The sequence below is a fragment of the Musca domestica genome, unplaced genomic scaffold, assembly GCF_030504385.1.
Source record: "Musca domestica strain aabys unplaced genomic scaffold, Musca_domestica.polishedcontigs.V.1.1 6, whole genome shotgun sequence".
NCBI lineage: Eukaryota > Metazoa > Arthropoda > Insecta > Diptera > Muscidae > Musca > Musca domestica.
The window spans coordinates 17,953,763-17,981,403 of NW_026712363.1; the positions used below are offsets into that span (position 1 = coordinate 17,953,763).

The 27,641-nt window shown below is 34.8% G+C and overlaps 1 protein-coding gene across 2 annotated transcripts in view; it reads right to left on the minus strand.

Moving 5' to 3' along the window:
- The window catches only part of LOC101890867 (protein phosphatase 1 regulatory subunit 16A), a 315,099-nt gene that overhangs the window by 209,960 nt on the left and 77,498 nt on the right, over window positions 1-27,641 (minus strand). For both annotated transcript variants that reach the window (XM_005176219.4, XM_011297335.3), the window contains exon 3: window positions 296-569. The gene's annotated coding sequence lies outside the window, so the exon portion shown is untranslated. The remainder of the gene's footprint in view (window positions 1-295; window positions 570-27,641) is intronic.

Genomic DNA, 27,641 nt, shown 5'->3' on the forward strand with positions numbered 1-27,641 from the left:
ACTATTAGCCAAAATTTACTTATTTTAAAATAAAAAATCAAAAAGTTGCTTTAGTTTTGACCAAGCAAAAAATTTGGTCATTTTAGTTTTCCATACATTATTTTTCGTTCAAAATTATTTTTGTATATTTATTTTTAGTTTCTTAAAATTGAATTAAAGACCTCATTTAAAACTGGAAAAATAGTTACGATTTTTTTATTTTTGTAAAAGTTACAGGACATTTATTGTCTTTGCGATTTTAGTTGCTTTAGTTTTGGCCACCAGTGTACATCAGCGGAATCTGTTGAGTACTTACCTTAAAAAATCATCATTTTTTCTTTAGATTTGCCACTGATCAAGTGTTTCGATTGTGTTGCATGCGTGATGTTGTTGTTCGTGCTGATTCTTGTTGTATTATTGGAAAATTGTAATGTTCTTCTTGGCTCTGGGTGTTTGACCGAAATATTTATTTTTTGGTAATTTTTGAAATGTGTTGGGTCACCTTGAGCTGTTATGCATATTTAGTTTACACGATATGTATGAACGTTCAATAATGTAACACTTGATGAAATATTAACACTTTTTTATCGCTGAAAAGAGAAGAAATTAAGAAACTTATTAGGTTATATTTGAAATATCACATTTTGGGAGAAAAATTTATTTATGTAATTAGGGTAAGTGTGGCAGTAGTCGGCAATTTGGAAATCTTCGCTTCCTCAATATTTAGCTATCCTTAGAAAATTTTAGATTATAACTTTGTTTAGTTTACGAAAGTTTTATTATTTATTTTATTAATTTTTATAACATAAACAATTTAAATAATTAAATAAATAAATTCATCGCATTTTCTAAAGATGTTAGACCATTGCCGAACTTAGGACGGCTGATATCCTAGAGTTGGCGGGACTTCCATACTCATTTTTAAAGTTGAAGGGCAAAATCATTTTTTTTTAATTCAAGGTTTTTTACTCAAATGGCGACATTTAGGCAAATATTTAATTTTTTGTGCTCTGGAAAAATTGCATATTTATAATTATTTTATAAAAATAATCTTTTCTAAAGAGTTCTTTTGAGTTTGACGTCCCCACTAACTCTTTTATACCCTACACTATAGCATGAAGGGTATATTTAGTTTGACATTCCGTTTGTAACACCTTCTTGATCTGCATAATATTCTATTTCGATTTAGCGATGTCCGCCTGTGGAAATCACTCTAGCTTCCGAACGAAATGAAGTAGGTTGATAAAATTGTACTCAAATGTATATTATGTCTGCAGGACTTTTGGTATTGAAAATGGGCCATGTAGGTCCACGTTTTGGTATAGCCCCCATATAAAGGTATTTTGATGATTTTAGCTACATTATTCACCGATTTTTTTTTTCAAGTTTCGCATTTAAATATTGTATTGGCTTATGACAAAAGTTGTCTATGCAGGTCCACGTCATCATATAGATCCTAACATAACGACTATTTTTAAGATTTTAACATAATTTTTAATGGATTTTATTTTTTTGAAAATTGCCAAATTCGTTCCAAATGGTGGAGGGTATTCAAAGATCAACTCGGCCGAACTTGAAACTTTTTTTTTCTGAGGAATATGCATTGTCTCGTTTGCGCTGAAGGACTTTCACAGATAAAAATGTACATTTTAAGAGAATAACTCATCTCTTCTTAGCGAAATTTTACACTAAAGTAGCTGATAGTTAAGAAATTTTTATTTTTTTAGTTTAAATATAAACCAGTAAGAAAAGGTCAAAAGTCGGGCGGGCCAATTATATGATACTCTACATCACTATGCGTATTTAGTAGAACTCCCGTAACAAAAAGGTTAATATTGGGAATTCATGTGAAGTAGATCATAGATGAAACTGAGAAAACAGCTTGATCGAAATCCGCATCGCAATGGCAGAAAAATGGCTCATGAGCTGAACATATCGCAATATTCCAAACGGCAAATTTTGAAAAATGAGCTCGGGGTAAAGTCATTGAAATTCCAAACAGTGCAAGAACTTACACCGCAACAGAAGGAAAAGAGACTCAAAAGCGCTAAAGAGTTACTTCGCTGGGCCGAAAGTGGCGAACTGCCGAATTTTGTGCACCCAAACAGAATGTGCACCTTCGGTTGGCCACCAGAACTCAAGCGCCGGCCATGCTGATGCTGTGGACCGCCTTTACAGCCGATGGTGGCTCTCCGCTCGTATTAATCGACCGTGCCATCAGAATAAATGCCGAATATTATCGCGAAAATGTTCTGGAGGGTGTATTAAAGCCTTCAGCACGCAAACATGTTGGCCGCAGACCTTGGACATTCCAACAGGACCCGACACCATCGCACTCAGCACGCGCCACCCAAGAATGGTTACAAAATAAGGATCCTCGCTTCATTTCCAGCGCACAATGGCCACCAAAATCTCCGGATACCAATCCATTGGACTATTCTGTCTGGAGTATTTTGGAAAGCAAGGCTGGCACTAAAAAAAATACCAAAGTGTCGATTACCTGAAGCAAGCGCTTCGCCGGGAATGGGCCAAAATACCCCAGAGCAACATACGGGTAGCGTGTGACAGTTTCATTGGCCGTTTGAAGGCCATAATTCGTGCCAAAGGCGACCAATTCGAATAAATCTAAACTTATTCTAAAATTTAATGCTATTTCCGAAATGTTTTGCTTCCATTCAATAAAATTAAAAAAAAAATAAAAATTATGGCTTTTGAATTTGTTGCAGTTTTTTTAACCTCACCCTGTATGTTCCTCTTTGTAAGACTTTCCATAGCTCTGGCTCGAACTTTCAGTGTAGTGGCTCGAAATAGACTTCTTATAACTTAATCTGCCCGTAGACAAAATACAGCCATGTGCAAAATCTTAGCCTCCTATCACAAGCCGTTTGGAGTCTAGTGCGAGTCCAACAAAAAACTGACATACTTAAGCCAGCTTTTTAGGTTGATTAAAAATATGTACTTTTTTAAAAAATATGTATTGCAATGAGTTACGGAAGGACTAACTTAATTTGCCCTCCATAGACAGATAAAGAATATTAAAATTTATTTAATTTAAAAAGACTGTTGAAAATTTAAACTAAATATTCCATTGAAAACCCCTATCATTTTTGTTAATTTGTGTCAAAAATTATGCAGCTTTTGTTTTCAAAATAACTCCTCCTCAATTCTCCAAATCTTAACTAAATCTACCCTTTTTTAATATTCGAACACAGCTTGATACTTTATGTAATGGTCCATTATATCCTAGTAGGCGGTGATAAAACATAAAAAAATTGTGTTTTTTAATCTCTTGCCCAAAATAACATGAAGTTCTATAACCAGATAACAATACATTTTTCTATTTTTAAAATTACCACCTAACCCGCATTTCATTTTGCCTGATTTTGCCGCCATTAACATTTTATTGCTGCCAGGATGATGATGACGATGATTTTTCTTTACATAACCTAAAAATCGTTTGCGTAGGCTCCCAATGGTCCAACAACATAGTCATTACAAGGGTTTGGTTGACATAATGTTAGGTTTTGCACATTAAGGATATATGGGGGAGTATCCTCTCTTTGGTTAACTCGTTTGACTATTTACAATTACATTCACATTTAAAAATATTCTCTCGTTGTTTACTTTTATTGAAAATATTTGCCTTAGATTAATTTTCTCTCATTCTCATAATACGAAAAGTAGTGAACGTTTTCAGGCATAAATGTTTGATTCGAACATAACAAAACATCAAACCAAAAAATCGCAGTAATAAGACAGCAGTTTCGCTCTCATCATACACGTATTTAACAGCATGTGTGGTGGGTTTTTTACCCAAGAACTATCATTGCTATGGTAACGGTTTTGGAAAATGAGAGCAAGAAAGAAGCAAAAAAAAAACAACAAACTATTACACTTTTTAAATAAAATGTTATCACACAAACGAGCATATGTTTGAGCCGGTTGTAAGTACATCCAAAGATACATATATTCTACCATTGTTTTCGAGTGACAAAACATGGTGGTTGGCATGCATTTTCCATGTCGTTAAAAAAAATAATAACGTCCTCTTTATAGTTTCATCACTTGTCCCTATGACAGGGAAGACAAAAAGTGTCAACGTTTTTGTTCACTCGCTTGATATATTATAGCTTACTGGTATGAGAGGGATCATGTGTTCCAAAAACCTTTTAAGGACTTGACAGTGAAATGCAAAGTTTAACCGTGCTTGATAGCTGCAGTTTTCCAGAGTATCAGATTTACTAGTCATTGGAATCAGGGATATTTTAAGCCAGGACACACCACTCCAAAATATCTTCTATAAAGGGAGGACAATTTTTCAAGAGGGCTAAAATAATAAATGTCGGTTTTGCCGAAAGATGTATACCCTCAGCCATTGTTCGTTTATTTAAATATATTTTGACAAGTGTTATGATTATTCAAAGTTTTGACCCTTCATGGGGGAGGTTAAAAAAAATATTGTACATTTCGGCTCTGCTCCCGAACCTGCAAGAGTCTACTAGATTTCAAATTTTTTTTCGATTATACCGGCTGTTGTTGTAAAAATTTTAACATTCTTGCAGTTGTGGAACAGATCAGTCGCATCTGAATTAAGGCTGATATAAATGTGAAAGATTTGGACTGTTTTGACTACTTCATTCGCCTTTCCATGATATATATATATTAATTGTTGGAGCATGTAGAAATGTGCGTAATGTACCAGATATAGTGGACCGAAGCATTAGCCTTCTTCCAATACTGAAAAAAATACTGGGATGAGCCAAATATATAGAAAATCTAACATTTATTTCTAAGTTTATTTGAATATTTGTTAATCAAAATTACAACCTTTTGTGGGGGGGGGAGATTGGGGCAGAAGAAGTGAGCCATTATTCAAATCAGACCTCTGGTTTCTACGTATGAAAAAAATCGCTAACTTGTTTTGCAAATTATAAGAGATATAAGTATTGAAAAGGCGGAGGGAAGGGAAGGTATGCCCATGAAGATAAATTTTAAAATATAAAAGCAAAGACACAAACCACTTGTATTTTGTGTTGGTGTGCAAGGGGTTAATTGAAAAATTGATTTTATTTTAATATTAATGATTTTTACCATTTTTTGGATAAATCACCGTCTTTTTAATAAGTATTAAGATAATAACAATTCTACTAAATTAATTTAACAGGAAAATGACACAATTTCCCGACGAGGACGAATAACCAGAGTGGTGTTGGCGGTAGGGAAACTGAATGGAAAATGCTGAGTTGCACAAAAACTATGCTAGCTGCGTCATTGAGGCGGGTCTTAAATAAGAGGTCTCGAGGAGTACTTTCTGGCTATATTTGCCTTATATTCCCAACTCATTTCGGATAATCGAATTTTTCCGATTTTCTGACCAAAGTGGCGGTTTCGGTAGGGAAAATGCTGAGTTGCACAAAAACTAGGCTAGCTGCGTTATTGAGGCGGGTCTTAAATGAAAGGTCTCGAGGAGTACTTTTGGTTAAAAAATCGGAAAAATTCGACTATCTGAAATCAGTTGGGAATATAAGGCATATACAGCCAGAAAATACTCCTCGAGACCTTTCATTTAAGACCCGCCTCAATAACGCAGCTAGCCTAGTTTTTGCGCAACTCAGCATAGTTTTTGTGCAATTCAGCATTTTCCATTCAATTTCCCTACCGCCAATACCACTCTGGTTATTCGTCCTCGTCGGAAAATTGTATCATTTTCCTGTTAAATTAATTTAGGATAATTGTTATTATACAAATGGTTTGTGAGTTTGCCTTTATATTTTAAAATTTATCTTCACGGCCATCCAGAAGAGTTGGGTCGATATATCCCATCTTCACAACGTACCTTGTGTTAGTAGAAATATTAGAATGTGCGATATTTGAAGAGAATCGGATGTTTATATCGTATTTTCTGAGATATATAATTATTCAAAATTTTGACCCATTGTGGGGGAGGTACCAGAATGAATGGTTTGAAACATTCCATCTTACCACCTGATTATGTGTTGATAAAAATATTGAGATGTGCCAAGTAAGAGAGTATTCCGATGCTCATTTCGTGTTATATGAGCTTCATAGGTATTTAAAATGTTGATCCCCTTGGTGGGGAGGTACCAAAAAAATTGGAACGATATATCCTATTTTCATACCAGCTATTGTGTTAATAGAACTGTTAGAATGTGTGAAATTTGAAGAGAATCGGATGCTTATTTCGTATTTCATAAGAGTCATAATTATTTAAAATGTTTACCCTTTGTATGGGATGAACATGATGGAGTGAGTCGATATTCTCTATTTTCACGCGGGATATAGTACTGATAAAAATATTGGGATTTGCAAAATTTAAACAAAATTGGACGATTCTCTTCTGTTCCACATCTATAAATATTTTCTGTGATAATTTTTACATTTTGTGGGGGAGGTACCAGAATGAGTGGACCTATATTACCCATATCCAAACATTATCTCAGTTTGACAATAACGTTACGATGTAAAAAGTTCGAATCAAATCAGATGCCCCCTTCGAGAATTATCGAGCACACCGGCCAAACAGACAGACGGGCGGACACCAGTAGATCAACTTCAAATGTCCTGAAATGGATTTGGTCCAAAGGGTCCTAGGATCTAAAACCGTTATTTCGATTAGCACATTTTGGCCGTATCAACAAGGATATCTTCTAAAAACAGGACAAACAATAAAGGACCCTTTAATGGACTTCTATAGCCAGGAGACTTTTCAAATGTGTTCTATATACAAATATCTTTTCAAGAGCCTTCCAAAGAACAATGACCTTTTATAGGATCTACTCTAGGCCATATATCTTTCAAACGTCTTCTTTAGAGAGAAAGACCATTCAAACCTTTCCATTGGTGTTCTGACAAAAGTCCATTCAAAAATTTTCTTCGACGTCAATACCAAGTCTTTTAATGTATAAACGATTTTGTGTGTGTGTGTCTTGGTAACAGGACTGGGTTTTTTGCAAATTGGTATTTAAAGAGTACGAAAAGTACTACAATTTACTAAAAAAAACTCAATAGTGCTAGAATTGGGAATGAGCTTGAATTCTGAAACTAGGAATAAGTGTCACTAATGGAGGGGAGGAAAAATGTGCCAAAGGGTTTTTGCAAATCCAAACTTTAAGGTTTCGAAAGTTCAAAAATGACACTAAAATTCAAGAGCCTTCCAAAGAACAATGACCTTTTATAGGATCTACTCTAGGCCATATATCTTTCAAACGTCTTCTTTAGAGAGAAAGACCATTCAAACCTTTCCATTGGTGTTCTGACAAAAGTCCATTCAAAAATTTTCTTCGACGTCAATACCAAGTCTTTTAATGTATAAACGATTTTGTGTGTGTGTGTCTTGGTAACAGGACTGGGTTTTTTGCAAATTGGTATTTAAAGAGTACGAAAAGTACTACAATTTACTAAAAAAACTCAATAGTGCTAGAATTGGGAATGAGCTTGAATTCTGAAACTAGGAATAAGTGTCACTAATGGAGGGGAGGAAAAATGTGCCAAAGGGTTTTTGCAAATCCAAACTTTAAGGTTTCGAAAGTTCAAAAATGACACTAAAATTCTAAAATAATACCATTTATAATTATGTGAACCGATTGAGGATAGAGGTAACAGCTTGAAAATTAGGTATGAGAATCATTGTCGGAAAGTAAGTTTGATATATAAAGGTAGTTTTGAAAATGTATATTATGTGAGTACTGTACCAACTGGTAAATTTAGTACCATTTGAAACAGTTTGGTTTTGGGTGAACGGATGAAGCTGGAATTTTTAAATTTTGTATGGGGGTCCTGGTTGGTGGTAGGATTGTGATAAAGAGGTGGATTTGAAAATGTTTACCACAAGTGCAGAAGAAGTGCTAAATAGTTCTATACTTAGTACAATTTGGTATTGGGTGTACAAATAGTGCTCTAAATCTGAAATTTGGTATAAGATTCGCTTTTCATGTGTAACCTGGGCCTATGGAGGTAATTTCGGAAGTGTGTACTTTAATTGTTCGAAAAATACTGAAAGGTACTATATTTGGTATTGATATTGGGTAAAATTCTGAAATTTGATATTTAGATTACGGATAGTATTTGTGTTGTTTATACTAAATAGTACTAAATTTGGAATACTGCGGCTGTTAAACGTTGGGATAAGGAGATGAATTTGGAGAATCGTGTTATACGGCATGCGAAATTGGTATATACTGTAGGAAAAGAGTTGTGCATTATGGAATTGGGATTGCTTTGAGTGTATGGCGCTTAGCAAAGGAGATGAATTAGGAAATGCGTACTATAACATGTACGAAAAGTACTAAATTTTGTATAGGGTGTGGAGTAATGAGTTTTGGTATTCGTTTCATTGTGTGTGTAGGCTGTAGAAAATTTAGAAATGGGTACTGTATATTGTACGAAAAGTACAAACTTTCTTATGGAATTATGAATTTTGATATAAGGGTCCACTTAATATTTTATGTCATATAAAACTTGCACAACATATTTTGGCAGATCTTTTCGAAGTAGATGACTCTAAATCGAATCTAATGGCGATTTACAACAAATTCGGCTAGAGACCACGACTTAAATCTCAAAAATACCTTAGATATGATGTGCCTGAGGATAGATGGACTATAATTTTTACCAGCATAAAATGCAAGTGGTTAATGTCTTAGCTACAATAATTCTTGGACCTGTATGTCTCATTTTCAATAGCAAAAATTTAAATTTTTTTTAATTTTTAAAAATGTTACTGTTGTTTTCTCTTGAAAGGTGCTTTAGGCTTTGTTTGGATGTGTGTGTGAGTATGTACTCATGTGCAAATGTAAAAGTAAATCTAAACAAATCCCAGCAAACCAAATGTCAGATATACGATGGATCTTGATATAGTCCGAAATTTTTCCCGACCGACTTTCCTTTGAATTTTCGACTTTCTATTGAAAATTTCCTTTTAAAAATTTTTTTGGTCTAGAATCTTTAAATTTCGAATAAAGGCCACTAGTGACGCGAGAGATTAGATTTCGCAAATTCCTTACTTAAAATGATTAAAATACACCAAATGTAAAAAACGAAAGGTTATAATACTTGAAGTAGCATGGAACCACTTCTTGCGTGAAAAGTCTAAAAATGGTACTAAAAAGCATTAATTACAAAAATTTTGTACTTTTCGCAAAATTTGCGATAAGGAAGAGTTTTTGGAAATCAGTATCAAAAATTCAACAGAAGAAGTCAATTGTGAAAACTCAACGTGCTTTTAAAACATTAAAAAATGTGAGAAGTGCGCCTTCTAAGAAACCCATTAAGCGTTTATACGAAAAATATTCGACTGGTAAGGCTCTTTCTATTCCGAAGAGGCCATATAAAAGTCGACCAAGGCGATCGGCCGAGGATATCGCTGCCGTACGAGCCAGTGTTGAGAGGTCCCCAAGAACATCCCAAAAACGCCGTACTCAGCAGTTGGACATTGCTCGGTCCACTTTACAAAGGATTATTCGCATTGATTTGCATTTGTTCCCGTACAAAATTCAATTGACGCAAAGAATGTTGTCTGCGGATAAGCCTCGTCGATTGGAATGGGCCCAAAGGTCCGTCGAATATGGGCAACCCTGTACCTTTCCCACAAAAGGTCATAATTTGGAATAATTATAACTCTTATATAGTGTGAGTCCGATTGTCTTTTTACACATGCCTATATTTTTAGAAGCACAAGAACTGATATGTAGTTGGGCTACATCGGTCCATTCCTTCTGGTACCTCCCCCAAAATTTCGAATAGTCACGAAGATTGTAAAACAAGAAATAAGCATCCGATGCCTTTCAAACTCGGCACACCACCATATTTCTATCAACGCAAGATCTGATGTGAGGATGGTAGATATCGGTTCACTCTTTCCTGTGCCTCACCCCACAAAAGGTCAACATTTTCAAAGAAAATAATTTACCTAATAGAAAGAAAAGGATCATTTGAGGGTAGGGTAAGTCAAGTGCAAAAATGAAGATTATCGGTCCACTCCTTCTAGTACCTCTCCGACAGTGGGACAAAATTTTAAATAATCAAAACCATCTTAAAATGCGAATTAAGCATACATGTCTCTTCAAATTTCTCACATTTCAATATTTTTACTAACACAAGTCCTGGTACTGCCCCCACAACGGGTCAGTCGGATGTAAGCTCATAAAATGCGAAATTGGCCTCCGATTTCTTTGTACATACCATACCAATATTTCTACGGCTAAACTCTAGTTTAGTAAAAACTCTTCATTTTTTTCCAGTGGTAGGTATTTTTACCCTGATCCCGGGAAACTATTTTTTTCTTGGGGGACGGACCTGGGACCCCAGATTTTTGACCCGAAAGTCCGGGCTCAAGACCCCGACTAGACCCGGATCCAATTATCCGATATAGGCAATATAGATATCGTTGAAAACATCATTTTATTGAACTGATTAGAATCGGGTTATGCAGATGGAAAGACCCATATCTCTGGACCCGAAAAAGGTATTAGCACAAATTGTAGCATTTTGGAAAGGTAAGAGTGTCAGCTATAATTTGGACATAATTTTGTTGTGGGCTCTTTTTGGACTTTTTGGGGGTTTCATAAAAAATCCGGGTCCAAAAAATCGATAATTTGACTATAACATCCGAACCATGACAACTTACCCCTTCATGTGACAACTTGTTGGATAGGTATTTCGATAAGCTTTCAATCGATCCATCCCGGACTTTCGGGTCAAAAATCTGGGGTCCGGGTCCGTCACCCAAAAAAAAAATAGTTTCCCGGAATCAGGGTAAAAATACCTACCTCTGGAAAAAATTTCGAAAAAATCGAATAGTTTTTACTAAACTAGAGTTGTTCCATTTCTACTTACAAAACATCTGGTATGATAATGAAGATGATGTATCGGTCCACTCCTTCTGGTACCTCCATCACAACTGGGTTAACATTTTGAAAGCGAAAAGTAAAGTAGCGACTTGATCGAAACCGCCGTCACAGTGGCCGAAAAATGGCTCGTGAGCTAAACATATCGCAATATTCCATTCGGCAAATATTAAAAGCCATCTACATTCCAAAAAGTGCCAGAACTTACACCGCCGCAAAAGTTTAACATTTGGATTATTTAATTGAAAATAAATGTCGATTATCTTTAAATGTTACCCATTCCAATATTTTTATTAGTATACGTTAAAGTGGAATGCTTCGGTCCAGTAATCTGATACATCACGCATATTTCAATATTTTCCCAAAATTATCGTATAAAGGGAAGGAAGTAGCCGATATAGTTCAAATAGAGTCAACAATTTGAATAATCATAACGCAAGGGAAAATATTTAAATAAACAGACCTTGGCCGACTTATACTTTCTATCTTGTAAGTACCCAAACAAGGCGACTTTTCAAATCGAATTTCGAAAAAAAAGTATTAATGGATCATATAAATGAAGTACAATTTCAAGATTTTAAATTCTAAAAGTACAGAATTTAGCCAAAGAAAGGATGGTGTCTTAATACTTTTTAGTTTCCAATTTCCAAAAACCTTAACATATCTAAGGGGTTTAATTTTTAGTGAACTCTATGGGAAAAATTGAGAATTCTACCTCTAAAAGTATAGTATTACAGCCTTAGTTTTCAGTACTTTTTTGTACCATTTAGTACGTATTTAAAAAAAAAAATCCTGCTTTATCTCAATTTCTTGTTTCTAGCCCCGTCGTACAGTGCGTTTCACAAGCGGACGAATTTATCAAGGTGTTATTTTATGGTGGAATAGGGTTACATAAAAATTCTTCAAAAGAAAAAAAAATGCATTCAAGTAATAGCACTGAATAGGGACAGAAGTCTATCAGACATGTCGGTAAAAACTTCAGACTTGTACAGATCTGCAACGGACATTCGACATTTGGTTGTCTGGGTCATGGTCTTTAGAAAGTAAGTGAGTAGTCGTTATAATGTTTCTCCTATAGCATGTTACAAAAAAGTCTATAAAACAAAACAAACTTTACCCTTCTTTATTTCCCTTTGATTTGCACGAACTAAAACTAAGATGACGATGTTAATGCGCTGTTATTGTTGTTGCTATTGCAGTTTGTACTATTTTGCCTAGTGGAGCATTAAACAAACAACGAGTCATGCACCAAGTCTAAATCAACAAAATAATAACAACAACAATAGCAGCAGCGGCAGCAATCGACAGCGGTGGGCAGCAATACAAATTGCAGAAGGGGAAGAACCACGACAACACGAGAGCAAATAAACACCACGAGAGAAGGAAAGAGAGTGAATGTGTGAATGTATGTGTAGGTATGTAAATAAAAACAAGTGCTCTGTAACAACAAGAATGAATGATGAGTAAACAAACCCGATGGGGGGAAAACATTAACAACAACAACAAAAAGTTGATTTTGTTGCCACAAAGGTGAGTGAGTGGTTGAGTGCGTCTCTGTGTCGGAACAATTTGTTGGCTAAAGTAATGATGTGCAAAAAACACACGTACCATACCATTCCTCCATACCTGGTACACCAACAACAGTTTGCTGTTGCAAACCAACTGCAAAAATACGCCAGAAGTCCCTACCACATAAAATAATGGAAAATAATTTGTATTTTCCAAAGAGTTGTAAAACATTGACAGCAACAATTTGCCTCTGAATTTCCCCCCCCCCCCCCCCCCCCCCCTCCTGTCACATTGCGGTAGGCACTGCAGTTCTTTGGTGTGGTGGCATGTGCATCAGTGTGTGTGTTTGTTTAGAATGAATTGCTAAAGTACATAAACTAAAAAAGATTTGTTGTTACGAAAACACCTGTAAATCTATGTATATATGTATGTGTGTTCAAAAATAATCGACAAATGTTGCGGGGAAAATAATCAACAAATTTGTGAAATACATATATTCAAATAATTATAATTATAGGTTGTTGGGACTTGTGTGTATGTATGTATGTATGTATTTATGGTTGATGCCAACATATGCATAATTTGTAATCACACAAGTGTTAATAATTATTCGGAAAATATTAGGGTGTAATGAAAATGTTATGAAAAAAAATCATTTCGTAATCGTGGATTTTTTAAAAAGAATATTAAATAGCCTCTTCTAAGCAATAATATTGATTTTTTTAAGAAGAACTTTGATGGATATTATCACCATAAGTCGCTTATTTTATAAAAGAAAGTGTTAAGAGGCTTCCTCCAAACAGAAATTACGAATTTTTGAGGATTTCTAAAACAAAATTGGCTTAACTCTGGTTAAGTAAAAACTCTCGGATTTTTATAACTTCCACAATACTATGGAAGGTATATTGTAACTCCTCGATTGGAAGGTTTGTAACTCCTCGAAATACTCATGTCAGACCCAACAAAGTATATATATTCTTGATCAGCGTAAAATTCTAAGTCGATTTAGCGATGTCCGTCTGACGGTCTGTCTTTTGTTGTAATCACGCGATATTTCGATTTTAGGTACAATATACACCGACGGCAACTCAACATCCGTGATCCTGATTGTTTTTAAATCTTCTGTAAACAGTGGTCACCGATTGTCTATAATCCAAACACCCTCACCTGAAAACTAGCTTCGCAATTTCCTATTGCATCCAAGTAGTCAACACCTGACGTCTATAACAGTTTCAGATTAACTTCAAATCGTCCACAATCCGAACACAATACTGATTAAAGCATCGAGATATCCGATTAACAAAAAACCGTCATTAACCTGATATCTCCTGATATCACAGTTCCCGATCATTTTCAAATTGCAAACTAACCGAATATAGACACTAGAACTACTTACGAATCATCGTAATAATCGAATTTTCAATTATGACGAGAAAAGCGCGTTCCAGCAGTTAACTCATCAAGCGGAACTTTCAATAACTCAACTAGAGCTGTGTCAATCTAGTTCAATCAAGCGAGCGAACTAGTTCCATATCTAATTCCGTGGACTTCGGTCATTTGTACGGAAACTATGCGTATGAGTGATATGAAAGCACTCATACGTTTAGGAACTGGTGTACTGAACTATGAACTATATTGACATAACTTTACCCTCCATTACTGGGAACATATGAATCTGTAAGTAATTGAATTTGATATTCTTACTGTATATGTTTTTTTCTGGGCGAAAAGGGGGTTAAAACATAAGATTTCTTTGTATAGAGGCTATAGAAGTCGCAAAAATTATGAAGAAAACATTCATCAAAATATTGAAAAAAAGAGAGAGGGCATCGTCATGACGAGGGAGGTGTGTATGAAAAGAGCAGAAATCCCGTAAGGAAATGGATTATATGATACCCTACACCAATCAGGTTTATATAATACAGACATCAACTCGAAAACAGTACGAAGAAAAATTGATCAAAAAAATTAGGGACTATTTTGTTAGAAACATTGATGCAAATATTTTGATAATATACAGTGGAAATATGAATTTATTTTCATTGGTAACTTTACTAAAATTTCATGAAAAACATTTTTTGCCTTTGGCATCATCCTTCTAAAATGAAGCTTTGTTGGATTTTTTTTCCCAGACTCACGAAAAGTACGGCTTTAAACAAAAAAGCCAAAGCATGCTTCATCGAAATAACGATTTTAGACCCCAGGTCTCTTTGGACCAAATCCGTTTAAGGACATTTGTAGTCGATCTAGCGATGTCCGTCCGTCCGTACGTCTGTCTGGCGGGCTGGTGTGCACGATAACTGTCGAAGGGTCATCATTTTGAATATCCACGAAGTCTTAAAACGCGAAATTAACATTCAATACCATACAGACTTGGTACATCCCAACATTTCCATCAACACAAGATCTGTTATAAAGATGGTAGAGATCGTACATTTCGTTATGTTACCTCCCCCACAAGGGGCCAAAGTTTTGAATAACCAAAACGATTATAAAATCTGAAATAAGCCTATTTCACAATATTTCACACATCACAATATTTTTATTAACCCAAGGTCTGGTGTAAAGATAGTACAGATCGGACCATTCCTTCTGGTACCTACCCCACAAAGGGTCAATATTTTGAATATCCATGAAGCTTATAAAACGAGAAAAGAACATCCGATTTCATTCAGAGATCAATATTTATCAATCTGGAATTTACTTCATTTGCGCTAATATTAGCCATTCTTTGCACAATAAAACTGAAATTGAATTAAGGACATGTGTGGGAGCTATATCCAAATCGTAGCTGATCTCGATTTGGCAAAGATATTTCTGACCTCCATAACACATCTGGTACCAAATATCTTTCTTGTGCATATTACGAAAGTGAGGGCCATTGACATTGGCCATTTGGTGCACAATTAACCCGAAATCGGTTGAAGATATATATGGTAGCTACATCCACATCTGATCCGATCTTGATAGAATTTGGAGAGGTATTTCTGGGCTGTATCTGATATCTGGGTATCAATAGGGTTCGTCCTTGGGCCAAACAAATATTGTTGGGGAAATTTCCTCTCGATCGGGTAATCAATGCGATCTGCATTTTGTTCTCTAGAATACATGGACAGACGGAGGGGCGTACAGACGGACTGGCATGCATAAATCGACTCAGAAAGCGATTCTATGAAGATTCTCAAAAGTCACTATGGGTCTATCTCGCTTCCTTCTCCATATTAAAAATAAATGCACAATGAAATAATACCCTCACCACTATGTGGTGTGGGGTATAAAACACATCTCTCTTTGAATACCAAAATAATACCTCTTTTGGGAAAAACATTTCAATATCATATGTCAAAGTCATATTTTTTATTTATTATTTGTCAAAAAATGACCATTTGTAGTAGGGGTTCATTTTAGATCCCATGTCGACAGATATATTAAAATGTGTGAAGTTTGAAGATTTTCTGTGATTTATTAATATTTGGAAAGTTGCCCGATTATAGAAGATTATGTGTATGGATGCAAATCCAGTTCCCGTATTCAAAATTTAGATCTTTCTGGGGAGAAAAGTTTTACAACATCTGCATCCCAAGGGATGGTAAATTTTACTTTTGAACCACAAACTATCGAATTCAAATTCACTTTTTTTGTTACATCCTAATACAACATAATACTTCTATACAGATACGAATATAATATATTTACACCCAATTTCCGAAAACAAAAAAAAAGAATTAGGAACAACAGTAATACAAATAATAATAATCATAACATCAACAACAAATTGTTTCAAAATAAGAAGAACCAGAGCCCAACCACATAACAACTAAAGTCTTTGTTTATAGATATTTTATACAAAATGCATGCAAACATATGAGGCACAAATGTGTGCAAACATGTGTCCATGGATGTACATTTTATTCCACACCCAAACAAAGCAACCATCCAACCACAATTTGATGTTGATTGAAGTGGAAGAAGGTCATTCCAGTGTTCAGTTTTGGTTCGTACGGTCTATCTATCTGTCTGTCTGTCTGCTGCATGACATATAGCATTTGTTATTGTTGTTCATTATTTGTCATAATTACTGGGAAACTGAAGCAGAAGTAGTAGTAGCAACAACAACAACAACTCATTGGCAATAATACATTTGCGTTATGAAATGTTTGAGTTGGAATTGTATTTGTCTTTGTGCTGTTGTTGTTGGAAAAACTACTTTGTGGTAAAATAATTTTCAATAAATTTCAATCTCTTTAAAAGCTTTCATAAAAATATCTAAACAATTTTGCAATGTGAACATTCGTGTGTGTGTTGTTGTGTAACCATCATCCTGCAAATAATTAAAATTGAAGTGAAATGCAAAAGTCAATCGACACTATCATATTCATGCCGGATACATGGCCGGCACTTCATGGTAACACAACTCCGCTCTTGGCACTTGAGGAAGTGTGTGAATTGCCATTCTCATTCATGCATGAATAAAACGAAAGCCAATGCTGGGGTGAGGGAGCAGTTACAATGAACAAAAAAAAAATGAAAGTGCAAATAATTGGTTTATTGATTAATTTAAATTATGTTAAATATTATGGATTTGGAATGGGAGGGGGCGAAATTTCGATAAACAAGTATCGTCGATTTTATCGACAGATGTATACCCTGTGCCAATGTTCGATTATTTAAATATATTTTGAGTTCTGTTATGAATATTTAAATTGTTGACCCTCAATGGAGAAGGTTGCGAAGGAATGGTCTAATACTGTCCATTTCGTATTGGATCTAAATTAATGTGATGTAAATATTGCGACGTGCCAGCTTTGGTTCCTTCACTTTACATAAGATATGTGATAATTTTTAGAAAAAAACTAATTAAAAAGCAGTAAGTTCGGCCGGGCCGAACTTTGAATACCCTCCACCATTTGAAAAGAATTAAAAAAATACTATTAAAATTCTAAAAATACCGAGTATAGCCGCTACACTGGTGTCTATATGACGTGGACCTACATGGCCATTGTTTGTCATAAGTCATTACCATATTCAAATTCGAAACTTGAAATAAGCGGTAAATAATGTAGCTAAAATCATCAAAATATTGTATATAGGGAGGTAGCGTTATATCGGAGCTGTGCGAAGACCTGAACCAGCATAGACAATTTTCTGCCATAGGCTGTAGCATTCATGACGAACTTCAAATACGCGTCTCAAACCATTTCGGTGGGTATTGTACCTAAAACTTGTCAAAATACCGAATATAGGGAGGTACTGGTATGTGGGACCTATACGAAGACCTGGACCTGTATAGACAATTTTCTGTCACAGACTGTAGTTCCCATTACGAGATCTAAATACGTAATTTGAAACAATTCCGGTGAATAATGACGCTAAAATCATCAAAATATCGAATATAGGGTGGAGCCGTTATATGATGGCTATATGAAAACGTGGGCCTACGTGGCCCATTTACTAACTTAAACTGCCTACTAGAAAAATAAACATGTGTGCAAAATTTTAGCCTTCTATCTCAATTCGTTCGAAAGATAGCGTGATTACAACAGACAGACAAACAGACGGACATGGCTAAATCGACTTAGAATTTAACGCTGATCAGGAATATATATACTTTGTTGGGTCTGACATGAGTATTTCGAGGAGGTTCAATAATATATCCTAATAATATACCCTCCATAGTATGGTGGAGGGTATAAAAATGCTAAAATGTGCGTGAGATACCAGATAGAAAAAGTATTGAAAATTGCTACACTTTATCAGATAGCAGAAGGGGTTCGCAGATATATATATATATATATATATATATATATATATATATATATATATATATATATATATACTAGCTGAACCCGGTGCGCTTCGCTACCCCTTTTGATTTTATATGCATTCAAAATTTTATTTACGAATATATGTTGGATACAAAAAAAAAACAAATTTAAAAATTAAAAAAAAATTATTGCACTACTTTAATGCGTAAATAACCAAAACCATTAGAAAAGCAGTAACATGATATACATACACGAAGGGTTTGTCCTTTGGAATTATTTATTTCATAGCAAATACCAAGCCTGCAGTAAACTTCAATCTTTTGAAGTTGAGTGGCATTTCTATTGCAATTAGTGAATTCGAGATAGCAACATACTTCGCCGTAATAAATCAATTGTAGTGTTGTTTTTTAGTGTTAGCCTAAGGCGTTGTGGGTCAATGGTTCTTATTAAAATCATATCCCAATCTGATCCGATTTAAATATAATTTAAAAAAAATACTTTTACACCAAACTCCGCCACACCTTTCATATTTCATTGAAATTGGTGTGTCAAATATGTGAAATAGGCCGATAATATATATATGGGAGCTATATCCAAATCTTAACTAATTTCCAATTAATTTGTCACTTTTATTATTGTAACCAAATTCCGCCACACATTCTGAATTTCATTGGAATCGGTCATATATATCGTGTTTGGTGCATAATATGTATGAAATCGGCCGAAATATATATGTTAGCTTTATCCAAACCTCAACTGATTTCAATATAATTTGGCAATTTTTTCTGGTGCCAGATTTTGTCTCTCTCGATTTGGGTGCATCAAATATGTGAAATCGGCTGAGTATATATATGGGAGGTATAATCAAATCTGAGCGTATTTGCATATAATTTGTCAAATTTATTTTTGTACCAAATTGTACCAAAATTGGAATCGGAAATACGTATCGTGTTTTGTGCATCAAATATGTGAAATCGGCGGAAAATATATATGGGAGCTATATCCAAATCTGTACCGATTTTAATATAAATTGACTAATTTACTTTCTAATCAAAATCCCATTACATATTCCAAATTTCTTTGGAATTGAACATACATATCGTGTATGGTGCATAAAATACATGAATCGGTCGAAAATATATATGAGAGCTATATCCAAATCTGAACCGATTTTAATATAATTTGACAAAAGTATATTTGTTTTAATTTCCGCTACACATTGCAAATTTCATTGAAATTAGAGATACATAGCGTGTTTGGTGCATCAAATACATGAAATCGGTCGAAAATATATATGGGAGCTATATCCAAATCTGAACCGATTTCAATTTAATTTGACAAATTCATTTTGGTTCCCAATTCCGTTACTTATTTTAAATTTCATTACAATTGGAAATACATATCGTGTTTGGTCCACCAAATACATGAAATCGGCCGAAAATGTATATGGGAGCTATATCCAAATCTGAACCGATTTCAATATAATTTGGGAAATCAATTTTTTAGATAAAATCAATTACACGTTTCAAATTTGGGATTGGGGATATATAGCGTGTTTGGTGCATCAAATACATGAAATCGGCCGAAAACATATATGGGAGCTATATCCAAATCTGAACCGATTTCAATATAAGTTGACAAATTTATTTTCGGATTAAATCCCGTCACACATTCCAAATTTCATTGGAATCGAACATTCATATTGTGTTTGAGGCATCAAATGAACGAAATCGGTCGAAAATATATATGGGAGCTATATCCAAATCTGAACCGATTACAATATAATTTGGCAAACTTATTTTTGTTCCAAATTCCGTTACGTATTCCAAATTTGGAGACTGTATCTTCAACCAATCAATAGATATGTGCATATAAAATCTAAATTTTTTGGAGGTACCTCCGATTCTGATGCTATATCTCCAGTTCCAAGTGGAAATTCAAAAATGTATGTAGCCTATGTTACTTTCAGGCGATGTTGCAATATATATGGAAATTTTCAGGGAAATCTATTCAGCGGTTTTCGAGTCCATAAATTACAAACAAACAAACAAACAAACAAACAAACAAACATACAAACATTTTCCTCTTTTATATTTATATATATATATATATATATATATATATATATATATATATATATATATATATATATATATATATATATATATATATATATATATATATATATATATATATATATATATATATATAATCTTCACAACAGATCTTGTGTTTGCCAAAAAGGTTTGTAAGCTTTTTGTTCCATACAATTTTGAACCCTTTGCGGGGGAAGTACCAATAGAAATGGTGCGATATCTAACATATTTATAATTTGATGGAAATATTAGGGGAGACGCCAGAAGGAGTGGACCGATATATCGCATCTTCACAGCAGAACTTGTGTATGTAGAAATAATGAGATATGTGAAATATGAAGAGAACCGGATGCTTTTTTCGGATTTTATGATCGTTTTGGTTGTTCAAAACTTTGACCGCTTGTGGGGGAGGTATCAGAAAAAATGGTCCGATCTCTACCATCTTCATAACACATCTTGCGTTAATGGAAATATTGAGATGTGCCAAGTCTGACTGGCATCGGATGGTAATTTTCATGGATATTCAAAATTTTGACCCTTTGTGGGGGAGACGCCAAAAAGACTGGACTGATATATTGCATCTTCACACCAGATCTTGTGTTAGTAGAAATAATGGGACGTGTGAAATATGAACAGAACCGGATGCTTATTTCGGATTTTATGATCGTTTTGGTTATTCGAAGCTTTGACCGCTTGTGAAGGAGGTACCAGAAAAAATGGTCCGATCTTAGTCACCTTTATAAAAGATCTTGCCTTGATAGAAATATTGATATGTGCCAAGTCTGAATGGAATCGAATGTTAATTTCGCGTTTTATGAGGAGTTTCATGGATATTTTAAATTTTAACCCTTTGTGGGTGAGGTATCAGAACGAATGTACCAATATATACCATCTTCACAGCAGATCTTGTGTTAGTAGCGATAATGGGATGTGTGAAATATGAAGAGAACCAGATGCTTATTTCGGATTTTATGATCGTTTTGGTTATTCGAAACTTTGACCCTTTGTGGGGGAGGTATCAGAAGGAATGATCCGATCTCTACCATATCATAAACAGATCTTGTGTTGATGGAAATATTGAGATGTACCAAGTCTGAATGGAATCGGATGTTAACTTCGCGATATATGAGCTTCATTGATATTCAAAATTTTAACCCTTTGTGGGTGAAGTACCAGAAAGAGTGGACCAATATATACCATATCTTCACAGCAGATCTTGTGTTAGTAACGATAATGGGATGTGTGAAATATGAAGAGAACCAGATGCTCATTTCAGATTTTATGATCGTTGTGGTTATTCGAAACTTTGACCCTTTGTGGGGGAAGGACCAGAAAATAATGATCCGATCTCTACCATCTTCATAACAGATCTTCTGTTAATGGAAATATTAAGATGTGCCAAGTCTAAATGGAATCGGATTTTAATTTGGCGTTTTATGAGCTTATATAGCTATAGCTCCCATATATATGGGAGACGATTTGGTTTTTAAGCCCCTCTCAGTCGTTATATGCACCCCACAAGAATGATGTTATGTATCAGATATCAGATACAGCCCAGAAATACATCTGTCAAATTGTATCAAGATCAGTTCAGATTTGGATATAGCTCACATATATATCTTCAACCGATTTCGGGTTAATTGTGCACCAAATGACCAATATCAGTCCAAATGACCTAAATCCGACTAATCTCAGTCTAGAAGCAAGTACATCAAAATTGGTTAAAATCGTTTCAGATATAGCTATAGCTCCCATATATATGTTCCATCCGATTTGGTGTTTAAGTCCCTCAAATTCGAAATATGCATTCGACAACAATGATATTTGGTACCAGATATCTTATAGAGCTCAGAAATACCTTTGCCAAATTTTATCGAGATCCCAGATTTGGATACAGCTGTCATATATATCCTTGATCCAATTTCAAGTTTGTTGTGCAAATAATAAGTAATATCAACCCAAATGAAGTGAACTTTGGGACGTACGTTTCTATTTTGAGGGTATATTAAGTTTGTCATTCCATTTGTAACACCTCGAAATATAAATTTTGAACCCCACAAAGTATATATATTCTTGATCAGCATAAAACTCTATGTCGATTAAGCGATGTACGTCCGTCTGTGGAAATCACTCTAGCTTCCGAACGAATTGAAGTAGATTGATAAATTTTACTCAAATGTATATTATGTATTTTGATGATTTTTGCGACAATATTCACCGGGAATTGTTTCAAATTTGGTATTTGATGTTTGAAATGGATACTACAGCCTAAGACAGAAAATTGTCTGTGCAGGTCTACGTCTTCGTATAGCTCCCATATAACGGTACCTCCCGATATTCGGTATTTTGATGATTTTAACGACATTATTCACCGGAATTGTTTCAAATTTGGTATTTGATGTTCGTAGTGGATACTACAGCCTATAAAAGAAAATTGTCTGTGCAGGTCTACGTCTTCGTATAGCTCCCATATAACGGTACCTCCCGATATTCGGTATTTTGATGATTTTAACGACATTATTCACTGGAATTGTTTCAAATTTGGTATTTGATGTTCGTAGTGGATACTACAGCCTATAAAAGAAAATTGTCTGTGCAGGTTCACGTCTTCGTATAGCCCCCATATCTCAAGGGAAATCTTTGTGGTCTTGTTCAGATTTTCATGTACATAGGTAACTTCTGATATTCCTATATGAGACCCATCAATGGATTCCCTTGCAGGTTAAGGGATAATTAGGTTATATTAAAACATTCTAAGGGCTTCATACCTACAGTAGAAAAGTAAGAGTTTCTTAAAAGATCAAGATCCTCTTGCAATAGGTCTTTTATAGAAACAATGTCTATTATTTTATAAAAAAAAATTATGTTATAAAAGAACATCGCATTCAACTTATAAAAATGTCTTTGGATTAATTACCCCATCTCCCGTAATAAAATCCTCGTAATCTCCATATTTGCGTTAAGCCCACGTTCCATGACATGAGAGGAAATCTCACTTCCAATTACAGAAAAACTTTTTGTGATAAATGAATTAAATCCTCTATTGATTTTAATGCACATCTGGACCTAAGACAACAACAACTACAACAACATTAAGAGATACAACAAAATTCCATGAGAAAAAAACTTTTATTTCGATATTCATATTTTAGCCGCACACACCGACACGTGTACAAAACACTACACCAATTACAATACAAAACACCAACAACACTATCAAGATGGAGAAAACAAAACTTTTTGAAAAGACGAACTTTTTCAGATCAGAAGTTTTACAACTGTAACAAAACGGATACAAATAACATTACCTTTACCAGAATACGAACCCAGTGACGCAGCAGCGTGCCGCTTCGCAGGGCTTTGACATCAAAGCCGTTGAGAAACAAAAAGGAATCGTGACATTTATTTTTGTTAATTCTCTGAGAGAAGTTTTAAGCGGAAGTCTTCTTCTTCTTTGCAATTACTACTTTGTCTGGATGCGGATTCAACGGTAAATATCTCAACCGAGTCTCAGCTGTTTATTCAACATTCTTGTTGTTATTATTTAAGTTTTATAGAGCTTACACACCCAGCCATGAATATTTTATTGCCGCTCAAGTACCTCTACACACATAGAGACAACAACTACAACCAAGTCAGGCAATCACATGAATCCTTTTTAATTATTCCATTCAAAATTTTATTTGACTCAACAACATCCATTCTTTATTCACAGAGAGGGGAGGGGAAGAGAAATGGGGAGGAGCATTGTAAGTGAGTGCATCCGAATGAGAATGATGGCATGTCAAACTTTTGCAAAGAGATGTATCTGTGTCTGCTATTGTGGTGTTTGTGTCGAACGGATATTGTGAGATATTATAGAGGGGTATAAATTGCACTGGTATCAAAAAAATATTTAATTAAAAGAATTGCAAATATCTCAAGAGATTTTTAGGATCATAAAGGTAAAATACTAAATTGGAAGATTTTTAATAAAAGAAAGGGCATTTTAAAAGAGGATAATCTTCAACAATTTTTGTTGAAATTTCTATCAGAGTAAAACTTTGCCGCCGAAAAGGACTTAAAGATTTTCCATGACAATTCTGCGCTGCCCTAGTCTAAATAAGAGCTGCAATGAAGAATTCCTCATTATATTCTTTAAAACAAGTAAAAACCAATAAGTGAAGGTCAAAAGTCGGACGGGGTCGATTATATGATACACTACATAATGCCATGTTTACGTTAGAACTTTTTGCAGGGTTAACCTACTTTGAGAGGATTTATTTGAAGTAAAAGTAATGGAAATGACAATTTAAATCCAAATCCAGTGGGTTAACCCTCATATATATAAACGTACTGTAACTATGCGTATTCAGTAGAGCCCCCGTAACAAAAAAGTGTATATTGGGAATTTATGTGGTTCATAGCAACTATTAACCTTATTTGAAGGCGTATCATGGCTTTAGAGTAGTCAAAATTTGGGAACTTTATCCAACTTTAAATCGATTTTTTCCGCTAAAAATCCTGAAAAAAATCATAAAAATACCGAATGAAGCCAATATATTAGGGTCTATACGACGAAGTGGACCTACAGAGGCAACTTTTTTCATAAGCCATTACAATAACCAAATTCGAAACTTGAAAAAAATCGGTGAATAATGTAGCTAAAATAATCGAAATACCGAATATAGGAAAGTACCATTATATGGGGGCTATACCAAAACGCGAACCTGCACAGACAGTTTTCTGTCATAGGCTGTAGTATACATTACGAACTTCAAATACCAAATTTGAAACAATTTCGGTGATTAATGCCGCTAAAATCATCAAAATACCGAATATCGGGAGGTACTGTTATATGGGGGCTATACCCAGACGTGGACCTGCCCAGACAATCTTTTTCCATAGGCTGTAGTATTCATTACGAACTTCAAATACAAAATTTAAAACAATTCTGATGAATAATGCCACTAAATCACCAAAATACCGAAATATCGGGGCTATATCAAAACGTGGACATACATGACCCATTTTCAATACCAAAAGTCCTGCAGACATAATAAATTTTTTAATAAAAGCCCATTTGGGTAGATATTAGGCAATCGGTGCAAATAAAATTGATATCGGATACAGATATATATAGGAGCTATATCCAAATCTGAACCGATCTTGGTAAAACTTAAGGCACTTATTTCTGAGATGTATCTCATATCTGGCACCAAAGATCATTGTTGTGGAGTGCATATTACGCATGTGATGGGCTTAAAACCCCAAATCGAATGAAACATATATATAGATCCTGATTTTTACCAAAATTTGAAGCACTTGCTTCTGGTCAGTTGAAAATGTGCACCTTCGGTTGACCACTAGAACTCAAGCGCTGGCCATGGTGATGGTGTGGACCGCCATAACAGCCGATGGTCGCTCTCCGCTCGTATTAATCGACCGTGGCATCAGAATAAATGCAGAAAATATTCTGGAGGGTGTATTAAAGCCTTGGGCACGCACAAATTTTGGTCCAAGGTCATTCCAAGAGGACACAGCACCATCGCACTCAGAACGACCCACCCAAGAATGGTTACAAAATGAGGTTCCTCGCCAAATTCCACCAAAATCTCCGGATACCAATCCGTTGGACTATTGTGTCTGGGGTATTTTGGAAGGCAAGGTTGGCACTAAAAATTACCAAAGTGTCGATCATCTCAAGCAAGCGCTTCGCCGGGAATGGGCCAAAATACTGCAGAGCAAGATTTGGGCAGCGTATGACGGTTTTATTGGCCGTTTGAAGGCCATAATTAGTGTCAAAGGTGACCAATTCGAACAAATCTAAACTTATTCTAAAATTTGATGCAATTTCCGACATTTTTTGCTTTCATTCAATGACATTTAAAAAAAATGTAAAAAGAATGGCGTTTGAGTTTGTTGCAGTTTTTTATCTCACCCTGTATAGTATATAGTTTTTTAATATAGCGCTTGAAAGTATGCTTTAAAAATTGTAATTATAAGTATGAAAAACTCACTTTACATATGACTCTAACACGATGCAGAACTGACAATTATACCCAATTTCCAAATGATAATGGTGCGATTTGTTAACTATTCAATTGTCAGTCAGTCAGTATATTCCTCAGCGAGTATCAAAAATTGCATGCAATTGGCTTCTTTGGATTCTCTTACATTGATTTTTCGAGTATTTATGGCATAATTTCACCGCCCAGAAAAATATCGGTCATAATATGTTTGTCCAATAGTTTATTGACGCTGAATGCAGGAGCATCTGCCGTAGCAGTAACTGCAACTGCGTTTACCTTGAACTTATCTTTTGCATCTCTACGATAATAGACTAATATGCGACTGCCGAGTAAACAATAATAATTTATACTAATAAAAGTTTAATAACACTAACAACACGAGCCGAGGGATGCTACAACCACTTCGAAGGTGAAAACAACAATAGCAACAGCAATAGAACTTGTATCAACAAAAGCACCAGAAGCACTGCAAAACAATACGTATTTGCATTTCCCCATACCCGGGGGGGCTGGCTAAGTTTATTTTGTGGGATAAACGCCGGTAATGCCGGAGGCACTATTCTAATTAATTTATGTTAGTTTAACAAAGTAAAGATAAACAATGGAAAGCTTTGTGTGTGTGTGACCGTATGCCTCAAGGGGAATATTCCTTCCCCAGTTTGCCTTCCTGTGTGCCACACACTTCAAAGTGCATTAAAAGTTTTAAAATTTTCTAAGGGAACAATTCGCAGATTTTCTTAGTGAGAGCTTATTTTCACTTAATTTTAAATAAATTATACTTTGTTTAACACAAAATATCCTCGCAAAAACAATGGTATTGAATATTCAAATTATTATCGTTTACAGCCAACGTTTATACCCTACATCCCACTATAGAATTATGACTTTATATCGAAAAAAGACAATATAAGCCCACTCCATTAAGTACCTCCCCCACAAGGTATCAAAACTTTGAATAATTATAACTCCTTTAAAATGTGAAATAAGAGTTCGACGATCTTCGTCTTTCGCGCTGATAAATATTTTTACCATCACCAGATCTAGTATGACGATGAAAAATATCGGACCATTACTTCGGGTACCTCCTACACATCGGGTTAAAATTTTGAATAAATATACTTCTCATAAAATGCGAAATAAGCACCCGAATCTCTCCAAATTTCACACATCTCAATATTTCTTTCAACACAAGATCTGGTGTGAATATAATAGATATCGGATTATACTTCTTTATTATTCGCATAAAAAAATCTTCGACTATCTTTGAATTTTGCACTTCCATAATTTTTATTAATATTAGATGACGCGGAATTTGTCGGTCACTACATCACTGGTAACTCATGCATATTTCAATAATTTTCCAAAAATTATCACATATCTCATATAAAGAGTAGGAAGTAGTCAAGTAGTCCGAAT